This window comes from Magnolia sinica, chromosome 2 (assembly GCF_029962835.1).
Source record: "Magnolia sinica isolate HGM2019 chromosome 2, MsV1, whole genome shotgun sequence".
Classification (NCBI taxonomy): domain Eukaryota; kingdom Viridiplantae; phylum Streptophyta; class Magnoliopsida; order Magnoliales; family Magnoliaceae; genus Magnolia; species Magnolia sinica.
Genome location: NC_080574.1, coordinates 104,047,104 through 104,061,962, shown reverse-complemented (window position 1 = coordinate 104,061,962; position 14,859 = coordinate 104,047,104).

Sequence of the window (14,859 nt, the reverse complement as noted above, 5' to 3'; positions counted from 1 at the left end):
AATGCCAGAAACAAATTACTAATTTAATTTGAATAATTCAATCGTAGTAAGAATCGATGCCTCCTTAGTGAACTCCTCATGGAACTCGCATGATACATCATCAATGTTACCTAATTCAACGTCATTTGTTTGGTGTACACTAAAAAAAGGGTAAGTGGCCATCTTAGTGAAAACTCCCTTCCAAGATTACACATCTATCTTCACAGTCAAGTATATTTTACAAATATAAAATGAAATAAATATGATAACATCTCAGAAGAAAAATCTTAATTAATACATAGTTGTATGAATGTACATCAGCTTAACAATGTAAGTAAAGCACGATATAAGAAAAAGAACATGAAGTGATTCGAAAATAACAAAATGACATATAATGGTATCATGCAGTAAATTCTATAAAATAACTCATAAATCACAAAGTGATGTATAACGACATCATAATATAGAAATCACAAAGTGATGTACAACAACATCATGATATGGAAATCATAAAGTGACCTAGAAAGGTCTCATGTAGTGAGTTCTATAAAATGATCTGGAAATCATAAAGTGATGTACAATGACATCATGACCTAGAAATTAGAAAGTGATGTACAACGGTAAAATGACTCAAAAATTACAAGTGACGTACAGTGGTATTATGCAAAGAACCCTATTAAATGATCCAAAAATCACTTTGTGCAAATGATTCAGAAATCACAAAGTGACATATACCGATATTATGATTTGGAAATCACAAAGTGACGTACAACGGTAACATGATTCGAAAATCACAAGTGAATACAACGGTATCATGCAGTGAGCCCTATTAAATGATTCAAAAATCACAAAATGACATACAACGATATGATGATTCGAAAATCACAAAGTGACGTACAATAATAACATGACCTAGAAATCACAAGTGATGTACAACAACATCATAAGTGCTATGAATGCATGATTAGTCAATCATTTATTAGTCCATACATGGATACAAACAAGGGTTTGTCACATGTACCACTTGGGCACCAAAATATGTTTTAAAAAAGATTACAATAATATCATGACTCGAAAATCATAAAGTGACATACAATAAAATCATGATTTGGAAATTGTTAGTGTTTTTAAAATTACACGCTTCATGGTATTGAGATCATAACCAATATAGACTAACTAATTGTCAAGGTAAAATTATATGATGAGTAATTCAATCAAACAACATGTAAGGTTTTCAATTTAAGTATTTGCAGTAGGTCATTCCAACCACATGCTTATAAACTAATTAACATCCTACAATACTATATCATCATTACAATTCAATCCCATTTTCCATCGTGCAAATAAAATTAACAACATAAATGGGTTCTAACACAACAATTCATACTTTGGTGACTTCTAATTCAAACATAAATAAATCTAAGTATGCTAGATGATTGAGACAAATCCCAAGTGCAAGGCTGCGATGTAGTAATAACTCGGTAAGACCGAGGTTGTATCCATGGGGACTTATATTTATGTGATTTTTGGAACACTTTAAAATTAGAATTAGAATTATACTAACTACTGAAAAATTAAATTAAGAGATAATAATGTAATTGAGAATGAAATAAAAAATGGATAAAACACTAGAGCGCCAATAATCCACTTATAGCCATCATTAACATTTAATTAACTTGATTCAACCACCTAACTCAATTAGAATCAAAGTCCTATCCTATCTAACAAGATAATAGAGCATTTAACTCATCATTCACAAATTAAAACAAATTTGAACTTCAATTTAATTTGTTCCCACATAAAGCACTAAAGTATTGATTGCAATGAATTCAAATCATATATCGTGCCCTTAGTGTCACGCCCCGAACTCGGAAACCGGGCTCACAAAATTCCCGATCGCCGAATCCGGCGTCGACAGCCTCCGTAGAACCCCATTTTCGGATCCCGGCACCTATTCACCAGGTTCCGATCCCGGGATACTACAAAGAGGATTTTAAGTCATCAGTCTGATTCATAATGAGCATAACAAAAGCATAACCCACCAACAATAACCACAAGAACACCACCACAAAATCCACTATGATAAAAAACTTTTGAGTACAATGCGGCAAAAGGAGAAATACAATGCAACAAAAGAAACAAAACTCCAGAAGCTCTGCTGCACGCTCCAACTACAGCGAGACTAGGGCTGCGACTGCGTCCTGGCGTCACCTGCACGCATCAATCGTGCATAAGCTTATGGAAAGCTTAGAGGGTGGTGTAAGTGTGTGCGCAATATAAACGTGCTCAAAATGCAAGGTCAGAGTGATGCGGAATCATGGTGATGAGCACATGAATGCAATCAGCCGTACCAGGGCTATGCGGTGCAAGATATGAATGTTATCGGCCATAACACGGCCATGCGATGCAAGATGCAACTCAAGCATGCCAATCCTCATCATGTATCAGTACAGTTCTCATTCTGGATAATCACCGGGGTCCAATACACTCCAAATGGCACTGTCGCTCTCCTAGCCGCACAGTCCAAGTAAGCGTAAGAAACCTCACTATCCGTCTGATCAATAGTCTCCCAATACCTATCCGGCACGTCGATAGCGGACCCATTCACGAGCTGGTCAAACTCAGCCTAGTATTGCCCCCTACCCTCGGGCGAGTAAGGCCACACTCCTTTCCAACCGACTACGACACAGTGGGAGACGCGGCCTCCTGGTATTCGGCCCTCGTGCGCTCATATATCCACTCGGTCTCGACATTGGAGTCATCCTCTGGTACCATCGGGTTTAGGGATTTTCACCCAGGGACGTCTATGGTGCCCGTATGCTAGAACCAAATATTTTCGGTATCCAACTCAGCCATCCACGATGTGTCTATGGAGGCTATGGCCCTGATGTCGCTAGGGCATACAGTAACTACAATCACACAAATGCAAGTGCATGAGTCACACTATCAGTCATGCAACAGTCCTGTATATACCATGCACTTATATGAGGCAAATCCACCTATCAGGGAGCCCATAAATAGTCTATCCAAAGGTATATGCTATGATCGGTCACTCCTCACATCAGGCATACATATGGTGTGAATGATCATGAATCATGCATCTATACTAAACATGTAATAAGAGATGGGTTCTAGGTATAATGGAGATGGGCCTAGACGGCCTACTTACCACAAGTTTGGGCCTATCAGTGGGCCTTAGGGAGAACTATAATGCGGACATTTAACCAACATTATCAATGTGGACGTCAAACCAGCATTACTCCCAAGGCGTGGCCCGTTACAAAATCAACACATATACCATGGCGGAATTACACTGCAAGCATGGGCCTATCAGTGGGCCTTATGCATGTCCTATTGGACCTTGACCTATGGGCCTCCAGCACATCAAATGGGCCCCATACATAGGTCTCATATATACATATCAAGGTGGGCCTCAACGACGGGCTACACATGCATCAACATGGGCCTAGTCACATGGGCCTTGCGTACATTACAATGGGCCTCATAATATGGGCCTTATACAAATCAAGGTGGGCCTCAACAAGGATCACCAGTACATGAAGATGGGCCTCCACAATGGGCCTTAAAATATCTCAAAAATGGTTGGATAGTCGAATGAAACACATGCATCCTGATGGAGCCCATACCAATGGAGGGTGTGGTTTACAATACTTACATAAGTGGGGCCCACCATGATGCTTATTTTTCACCCAGCCTAAGGCCCAATATAATGTTTATTTTCCACCCAACTTAAGGCCCAACATAATGTTTATTTTCCACCCAATTGTTCAAACAGCTACTTGAACCAAGGTAGGGCCCACTGGACTGGGCCCACTGGAATGTTTATTTCCCACCCAAACTATTCATAAGGTCACACGGACCGTGGGTGGGGCCCACCGTTATTTTTGCATCCCCAGTACACAGTTAGGGAGCCCACCGTTATTTATTTTATTTTTATTTTATTTTATTTTATTTTACACATGGATAGGGAGCCCACCGTGATGTGGTCCACAATCCAGCCCACTCATTATGTGTGTCCCACTTGGCTGAGGGTACAGACCAAGTTTTAGTCGCATCCAAATTTCAGGTAGGCCCCACCAACGATTTTATATATTTTAGGCATGACTTCACATGATTTTAAATGATGTGGCCCACCGGAGTTCCATATACAGCTGAATTTTGGCATGGACGGATGAAATGTGGGGACCCATCAAATGTATGGTTTGGATGGGAGATATGCATCAAGGTGGGGCCCACAGCTGGGGCCGTGACCCCCAGCCAATTCGTCCGCTCGTCACTGCAGCAGCAGCAGCGCTGCTGCTTTAAAATTTTATTATTATATATTTTTTTTTTGTTTTGGGGCCCACCGATATGTGATTCACAATCCAGCCCATCCAATAGGTGAGTCCCACCTAACTGACGGTCCATGCCAAGTTTCAGCGTCATCCAAAACTCAGGTAGGCCCCACCACGCGATTTTATATGATTTAGGCAGGTCTTCACATGATTTTAGATGGTATGGCCCACATGAGTTCCGTATAGGGCAGATTTTTGGGATGGACGGTCAGTCCACGGGGACCCATCAAATGCACGGTTTGGATGATCGCAAGGTGTCAAGGTGGGGCCCACAGGAGGGCCGTGACCCAAGCTCGTCTGCCCGTCCGTGACTAGCGCAGGCAGCGCCTGCGTAGCGCTGACAACAGCAGCAGCACCTCTGCTGCTTTCTCTCTCTTTTCGGGGCCCGCTTCAGTAAGATCCACACCAGCCATTAGTCCCTGTGGCTCGATACAAACCCATAGAGTCCAATATTGGGCTATTTCAGATATACAGGAGCATCAGGGAGTAAATCAAAGGCAGGAAACTTGTTCGCCATGCTATGGCCCACCAAAAGTTCAGATTGAGATCATTTTTCGGCTCAACGCCTAAAATGATCTGGGAAATAGGATGGTCGGCTTGGATTACATAAAAACGTCAAGGTGGGGCCTGCATGAGTGGTCTACCTCTCCCTTCTCTTTTTTTTTGTAAGGAACATTCCCATTGCCTGAGCACACGCTCCTCTTTCCAACATCCAGCGTCCCCTGGATGTTGGACGACAGTCCTAATCACTTTGCTATGGTGGGTCCCACATGGATGTGGCCCACCATCATATATGTATATATTTTATATTATATTATATATATGATACATATTATATTATATGTATATTATATAAAATATAACATATATGTATATACATATATATATATATATATATATATTTACATATATTAAAAAAATGCATTGGGCCATCCAAACAATGGATGGTGTGGATCATCACCTATAATAGAGTGGGCCACACCGTCAAATGTAGATGGACGGGGTAGATATAACACATATTGGTGGGATCCACACCATTACAAAGAAAGAGAGAGAGATATACGGTGAGATAGAGGAACCCCGCCACTATGGGCCCTCTTGATTAAATCACATATATCCAAATCGGTCCCACCAACAAGTGGGCCCTAAAGTTTAAAATAATGGCAAATCACCCACCTTATCTTCCTTCTCCTTGCTCCCTTGGACTCCTTAGCTCCTTACCTTCACTTTTAATGGGGATTGATGAAAGATGAATGGTTGAGATTGGAGATGAGAGGGTGGGCCACACTTGAAGTTGAGAGAGAGTGTTGGATGATTGAAATTTCTCATGGGATTTGGAAAAATTGCTAGAGAATGAGAGGGAGAGATAGAAATAATGGATGGAGGGATGGGTGGAGTGATGGTTGTAAGAAAGGAGTGATGAGAGGTATGGTTTAGTTTGAAATTGGTGGAGAAGAGAGATGGTTGTGGTTGAAAATGAGAAAAAGAGGAATGGTGAGGTGGAAAGATGGTGGACTTTTGGAAAAAGAGGGGATGGGTGTAGTACTTTGAGGTATGGTTGCATTTATGGTTAATTAGTGGGACTAATTGAGTAGAGATTCCCTCGAAATCCGCAACGCGCTGTGTTTCTTCGGAATAAACGCTGATCGGCATCTTCTTACCTGAGTATCGGTTCGGTGCGCAAGTCACGGCGTTGGAACCGCGGCGACGACGCGGTCGCTATGATACAACTTTCGGATCAAGTCGACGTCGGTGCGCGGGACCTGGCTTAGGATCGTGCGCAAACACCGAATACGGTGCGAAGGTTGCCGGAATTTGACCGGAAGGACCGTGGAAGCTAACAGAATGGTACAGATTAGGACACGGGTCTTACACTTAGTCTATGAAAGATCAATGGATTTTACAGATTAATCCCTTGCAAAATAGATAAGCAATCTATCTTAGCCTTACTATGCATCTAAAGTTCCTGGAGTCAATAATAGATCAAAGTAAACTAAAAATGAAGAGTCTTCATTCAAATCTATCAATAATTGTTCAACAATTAAACCAATTACTTGAATTAAAAGTAAAGTAAGACATTAAGAACAACTATGAGTTTCACCTCTTAGCCTATCTAAGATATTAGCTAATTATAGACATGATTAAACTAAAACTCAAAAAGAAAAATATAAAAATTAAAATAGAATTAAAGGATTGGAGAAGGAGGACTCATGGAAGCTCCACAACTCTTTGTTCTATCCCTTCTATCCTAATTTGTATATAGAAAAGTTAGAATCACCCCTTTATATTGGAAAAATTTGCATTCACTTGGAATCGAATTTAAATTTACGCACTTTTGTTACACTTCGGTCGCATCGAATATCACTTTGGTAGCATTAAATTAACTCTCGGTTGCAGTCAGATTTTTTCAATTTATATCTGAAGTCTCCATATCCCTCAGGTCGCACTGAATATGGGTTTGGTCGCACCTAAAGTCGAGCCGAATTATCTTTAAAATTTACAGTTTGTTGTTGGACTGTTCTATGTTCATTCGGTGGGACCAAACTAACTTTTGGTGGGATCGAACAGTTTGTTATTTATGTTATTACTCTTTGTGATTTAACCAGTCTTTTCTCTCTCTCTCTCTCTCTCTGCTTTTTTAAAAATTTTATACACTTAGTGTTCTTGGATCTTTGACACTTAAAGTCTTTATTAATCACTTCTAAATCTCCAAATATTCACTTGGTTATTCTCTGAGCATTAAATCTTCTTTTTAATAATTTATTTCATCGTAGTTCTCCAAATCACCTCACATATAAAAATATACGTAATTAGATTAATTAAGTGCATCTATGCTTATAAAATCAATGCATAATAAGGGAAAAAATATACAATATTTCAAACTCAACACACCCTCAACTGGCATTTGACAATATTTTGTACAATCCTATACATATGTAAGTATAATTTCAAAGATACAAGGATGAAAATATGTCAATTTAGAACCTAATATCACTAGTAAACCATTAAAACTAAATTTTCCTTTGTCAATTAATTAATAAAATGACTTAAAACATCAAGTTCCTAGTGTGCTCAGTGAATTCCAACTTACAATCCATAAAAGTTAAAGTTTTATTCATAATCTTTGCTTCGATATTTACCTCAAACTGGTTAGATCAACACATGCAACTAATTCTGAACTCATCTCCTTTTTTACTTATTTTTCTAGTTTTTTTATTTTTCAACGACGACTTTCATACTATCTCCTCTTCTTTATTTTATTTGTTTTCATTATTCTTTTAAGCACATATACTAGGTAGCCATTTTCGATACCAACTGTTGTTTTAGCTGGTTCTTTTCTTCTTTTCATAATAAGGTAGATAAGGATCTCCCGATTTAGTTCCTAACACTCTTAAGTAATTATCAAGTTAAAACACTAAGCGTTCAAGTTAACTTTCAAAAGAATATGAATTAGATGTGAAATGTGAACTAGACATGATTGATGTTTAAATTTTTTTTATCAATTAATCATTAAAAAGAATTTTGTTCAAAAATCTACTAATCAACTAGACTTTAGACTTTCAAAAATTACTTTATATCTTATCATCATACACTCAAATATATTCATATACATAGAATATCACTCTTCAAAGACAGTTTTGAAATTAGAAATTTAAAATTTTACTCAAAAACTAAGAAAATAATAATTAGTTACATCTAATCTCACCCCAATATAAAATCTACATTTTGCTCAATGTAATAAGATATGAAATGCATTATGACATGAGACAACGAAAATAAAAGAGAAATAAGTAATGAGAGATTACCTGAAGAAGATAAATTGAATGGCTGAATTCTCCACCATCTAAAGAGGTTTGCACTAAACTAAACAAACTTACACAAACCTAACTATTCTATCCTAATCCTAAGAAAGCAGTAAATGGATAAATGGATCTCCATAAGACTAGAAGGTTAGTGTTGATAGATAGGATCATTTAGAGGGATGAACATATCCTCTGAATTGAATTTCTCAACGAATGGTTTAAGGCGATGACCGTTCACTTTAAAAATGTTACCATTCATTGGATTTTCTATCTCAACATTGCCATGATGATAAACCATTTTGACTTTAAAAGGGCCAGACTAGCGAAATCTTAATTTACTGGGAAAAGGATGAATTCTTGAATTATACAGAAGGACTTTCTAGTTTGGTTCAAAAGTTTTTCGAAGAATGTTCCTATCATGAAACACTTTCATCATGTCATTATATATCTGAGAGTTCTAGTAAGCATTATTATGAATTTCTTCAAGTTTATTCTCGTAAGCATCCTCTCAAAGTATGGATTTAATTAATCAAAGGGTTAAAACCATTTTATATCATCATATATTATCATCCATACTATCTATAGATGACTATGGGAAATCCACCAGTCCAATCACTCTAGGATTCGAGGCCTAGATATGATTCGGCCTTAAGATCCTTTGATTTGAATTGTTCTGGACTAATATGGCTACATTTTCTCAAAGTCAATCTCCTATAGTACGCGATCTCGCACAAAGTCATTTTCTTATCTTCAAAACCTCACTATATATCGAAATAATGGACATATGGTTGATCCACCTCATTCATTGTTTAGATCTAGGGTTTTTAGATGCAAATTTTTTTTAAAAAAAAAAAAGAAGAAGAGGAAAATGATGGAAACCCTATCGATAGAAGCTTCTCCTCCATGGGCTCTCTCTCTCTCTCTCTCTCTCTCTCTCTCTCTCTCTCTCAGATGCTCTAGGTTTTAGAGTTTCTATAGAAATTTCCTATGGTTTCCCCTTTTAAATAGAGAAAGAGCTCTCAATTTAGAAGATTCCTTTGTGTTTTGTAATTTTTTACAAAAAAAGTTAATTACTATGTTCTTAGAAATCGATCCACTAACTTATCCTTCCACCAAGAGTACCTCTACCAATTAAGCTAAGCTCTTGCCTTTGTTACATATTACAAAAAATGAAGCTAAGTTATTAATTATAATTAGTATTCTCTTCTGTGGTTTGAAAAATCAAGGTTGTTACATTTAAGGCCCACCATTAAAAATTTCCTAGGGCCAGTGTAATGCTTATTTGCCATCTAACCCGTTGATTAAGTCACATAGACTTGGAAGAAAGAAAAAAAATATCCAGCTTCATCGAAAACTTTTATGGCCCCAAGAAGTTTTTAATGGTGAGTGTTTAATCAACACTTTTTCCTTATGTTGTGTATTACAAGAGATTTGGATATGCCTTATTTTTTTAGATCACGCCCTACTATGACCTAAAAAAAATGAATGAACAATATAGATTAAACACATATATTATGAAGGGGCCACAACACATCGTATAACAGCTACAAGTTATTGATAGTGTCAATAAGCAATCAACATCCTTTGAGAATGATTGAGAGTTTCATTGGAAGGGAGTAGATTAGGTGCGATGCTAGCCTTGCCAAGACTGTGCCACCTTTACCTTGAGGCCCAACTTGGTGTATTTATTCTATATCTACATTGTCAATCAGTTTTGTCATATCATTTTAGGGCATGAGACTAAAAATGGAGATCTAAATCTCAAGTGGACATACTATTGGAAAGAGTGGTGATTAATTCCCTATTATTAAAACCTTCCTAGGCCTACTATAATGTTTATTTTCCATCCAACCTATTGATAAGGTCACATAAACTTAGATGAGGAGGAAACCCAAAATATTAGTTTGATCCAAAAAAATTTTGACCCAATAATGTTCAATCACCACTGTTTCCCATGATATGAAAACCCAAAATGCATCAGTTAGAATTGATACAGTGGCTCGATCCAAACCGATTAACTTTGATCCCAAGTGTCAAAATAAGCAAACACGTCCAATATGAATGTATATGACTAGATTATGAGAAGATTGGTAACTTACTCAATCACATGCAAACATTTATAATGATCAGGCGATAATCAGAAGGCAGAGTACTTCCTCTGATGATGGGTTACTTTGTGCCTTCTATAAGAAAGGACTTTCAAATACTAGTGTAAATTAAAAAAAAAAAAGAAGGAAAAACTCACAATTGATCACTTGGGGCAACTGCAAGAATGTGTTTCTTGAAAGAACTGCTTGATATTGTATACAGAACAAATCTAGCGTATGAGCATAGACTTGGATTACAATTAAAGGTATTGCTAAGAATTATCGTTACTCTTAAAATAAGCTGAGATAAAAGATAAATTAATATATTTGGTTTGATTGATTATTATGTTGAATTGGTTGGGGTTTTTGTTCACTTGTATCCCAAGTGTAGTGTTGCGATGTAGTAATAATCTCGGTGAGATCGAGGTCGTACCCATAGGGACTGAAGATGTGTAATTTCTCTGAACTAATTAAGAATTAGAACTAGAAACTAAACTTAAAACTTGTGATTGAAGAGATATTGTGAATTGAAACTATTAGATTTTGGTAAATAGAGCACCAAGGATCCTCTTATACTTACTTTAATGCATCCTTACTTGATTCAATCAACGCTTCAACCGGAATCGAAGTTTTAATCTATCCATTTGGATGGTAAAGCAGTTAAAACATCTTAAACTGTTTTAAAACAAATTCTAAACATCCATAGTAATGATCCATGCATAACAGTCTTGTTGAATTGATTGTAGAGAGTTCTAAGCATCTACCATGCCCGTAGTCAATGGTAGATCAAAGAATTCTACAATTCAAACAACCATAAATAGAAGGAAAGCATTCATGAAGTTCCTAAGCCGTCACTATGCCTGGAGTATATGATAAATCAAAGTAATAATAAAAAAATATTTCTTAATTCAAACCATAACTATGAAATATTCAACATAAACTTCATGAACGTAAGAAAAGCATTAAAAACAAGCTACAAGCTTCACCTCTGAGCTCTAGCTTAGAAATTAGCTAACCAAAGACATGATAAAGCTAAAACTCAAATAGAAAAATATGAAAAACTAACTAACGAAGAAGAAAGTGCTCCTTGGAAGCTAGTACACCCTTGGTTCTACTCCTCCAACCCTAATTTGTGTTTAAAATCCCTTGGAAAACCCAAATATATAGGCTTGTTTGGCATACTTTGGAAGCCACCTCAATTTTACACACTTTGCGCACCTTTGATGCCACTTCAATGTCATCGAAGGTCCATGACCCAGTTGGATTTAAATTCGAAAACTCATTCTCTCCTTTGCATTGCATAAATTGTCTATGTCATTACCTGACCTTTAATGTCATCAAACAACTTCTTGATGCAATTGAAAATGGTCCAGAACTGTCCAGCGAGTTGAGCTTGAAAATTCATAATTCTTCCATGTCATCAAACTGGCTTCGATGACATCGAAACTTGCCTTCGATGGAATACAAGGTTCCTCTATGGAATCGAGCTTTGCATTCAATTGTCTAGCAATAAACTTGATTTTTCACTAAATTCTCGATGTGATCGATCGTCCTTCGATGGTATTGAACACTTACTTCAATCTCATCGAAATGTGTTTGATACAATCGAACAGTCAAATTCAACAGTTTTGAATTTATCCACTTTTCAAATTCTATTTTCTTTCATCTTCACTTGGTCTTTTTGGATATTGGACTCTTGAAATCTTCAATCTCTAGTCTCCAAAGATCCATTCCTTGCCTTGGCAATTCTTGAGCATTAAATCCATGCTTTTAACATCTATTTCACTTCAAGCTCTTGAAATCACCTCGCAAGAAAAATATGCATAAATATATTGAGTAAATGCTATCATGTTCATAAAACCAAGGTATAAACATGGGGAAATATATAATATTTGGCACTAACACACCGCCCAACCAACAATTGCTAGTCTTGAGCAAAACATGTGTGAAGCAATCTTTAAACTCTCAAATCTTAAACCTCTTTCAGAATACAACATTTTGTGCAATCAAGTATGGATGAGCAATAATCAAAGATGAAAGAGTGATAATTTAAGAATTTAGAGCTGAATCTCATGTGTAAATAATTGAATTAAGTCCCCCTATATCAATTAACTAATAGAATGTGATCAAACATCAAGTTTCACTACAACAAATTAGACTTTTTGCAATGATTTTTTTAGCGACGAGTCTAATTTCATTGCAAAAAGTCAATTTTTTATAATGACATTTCAAGTCGCTACAAAAAATAGATTATTTACGATGACAGTTTAAATCATCGCTAATAATTAACTTTTTTGCGACGAGCTTCAATTGTTGTCGCAAAACTTATCGTGAAAAGTTGTCGTATGAATTTTTCACAATGAGCTTAACCAGTCGTCGCTAATAGCCATTTTTTGTGACAAATTAGGGTCGTAAAAAAAAGTTTTTTACAATGACACAAAGGTTGTCGCAAATAGTAGATTTTGCGACAATTGATTAAGTTCGTTATGAAAATACAACATTAGACTATGTTTCCACAGTTCTTTTTGCAACGACTAGTTCAACTCATTGTGAAAAATACAGAATTATACTTTTTACGACGAATATAGTTTCATTGCAAAATGTTACAACATTGTAAATCATCGTAAATAGTCGACATTTTTGTGACGAGCTATAATTATCGTCGCTAAAACATTTCCCAACAATTTCTCCCAGGATAATTATATGGCAAGAAAGACGTTTCGTCGCACGTTTCAATCGTTATCGCTAATGGCAATTTTATGCGACAAATTGAGTATCGTCGCAAAACATTAATTTTTGCAATGACACAAAACTCGCTGCAAATAGTTTGTTTTAGTGATGACCAGGTTAACTTGTTACAACAAATACCAACTGAAACTTTTTAATGTAGTTTTATTGCGAAATGTTAGAGTATTTGCAACAACATTGTAAAGCATCATAAATAGTCGACATTTTTGCGAAGAGTTATAATTATCGTCACTAAAACGTTTCCCACCAATTTTTCTCGGTCCACTTTATGCGACGAATTGAGTGTCGTCATAAAATATTATTTTTTGCAACGACACAAAAGTCACTGTAAATAGTTTGTTTTAGTGACGACCAACTTAACTCGTTGTGATAAATACCAACTGAAACTTTTTACGATGAATGTAGTTTCATTGTGAAATGTTAGAGTATTTACAACAACATTGTAAAGCATCGCAAATAGTCGACGTTTTTGCGACGAGCTATAATTATCATTGCTAAAACGTTTCCCACTAATTTTTCTCAGAAAAATTACATGACGGGAAAGACGTTTCGCTACGCGTTTCAATCGTCATCGCTAATGTCCAATTTATGCAATGAATTTAGTGTCGTCGTAAAATATTATTTTTTACAATGACACAAAAGTTGCTGCAAATAGTTTGTTTTAGCGATGACCAGGTTAACTCGTTATGACAAATACTAATTGAAACTTTTTTGCGATGAATGTAATTTCATTGTGAAATGTTATAGTATTTGTAACAACATTGTAAATCATTACAAATAGTCAACGTTTTTGCGACGAGCTATAATTATCATCGCTAAAATGTTTCCCATCAATTTTTTCAAGAAAATTACATGGTGGGAAAGACGGTTCGCCACGCATTTCAATCGTCATCGCTAATATCCACTTTATTCGATGATTTGAGTGTCGTTGTAAAACATTATTTTTTGCAACGACACAAAAGTCGCTACAAATAGTTTATTTTAATGATGACTAGGTTAACTCGTTGTAACAAATACCAACTGAAACTTTTTGCGATGAATGTAGTTTCATTAGAAAATGGTAGAGTATTTGCAACAACATTGTAAATCATTGCAAATAGTCGACGTTTTTACGAAAAGCTATAATTATCGTCGCAAAACGTTTTCCACCAATTTTTCCCGCTATGTCCACTTTATGAGATGAATTAAGTGTCACTGAAAAAACATTATTTATTGCAACGACATAAAAGTCGCTATAAATAGTTTGTTTTAGCGACTATCAGGTCAACTCGTTGCGATAAATACCAACTGAAACTTTTTGCGATGAATGTAGTTTCATTGCGAAATGGTAGAGTATTTTTAACAACATTGTAAAGCATCACAAACAGTCGATGTTTTTGCAACGAGCTATAATTATCGTCACTAAAATGTTTCCTACCAAATTTTCTCGAGAAAATTACATGGCGGGAAAGACGTTTATCCACGTGTTTCAATTGTCATCGCTAATGTTCACTTTATGCGATGAATTGAGTGTCGCAGCAAAACATCATTTTTTACAACGACATAAAAATCATTGCAAACAATTTGTTTTAGCGACGACTAAGTTAACTCGTTGTAATAAATTTCAAATAAAACTTTTTGTGACAAATGTAGTTTCATTGCGAAAGGGTAGAGTATTTACAATAACATCGTAAACTATCTGCCTGTGTACTCTTATAAATAGTTTTCTTTCATTTGTCTGTGTGCTCATCAATTAAACAGTGGAAACCAATGTATATTACCTCATTAAGTTCCTGATCAACAATCGAACAGTGCACATTACTGATGATCGCTTGATCGACTTCCTAATTAACAATTGGATGACACGAAGTGTTGTTGAACATCTGATGAATCTCCAATTAATGATTG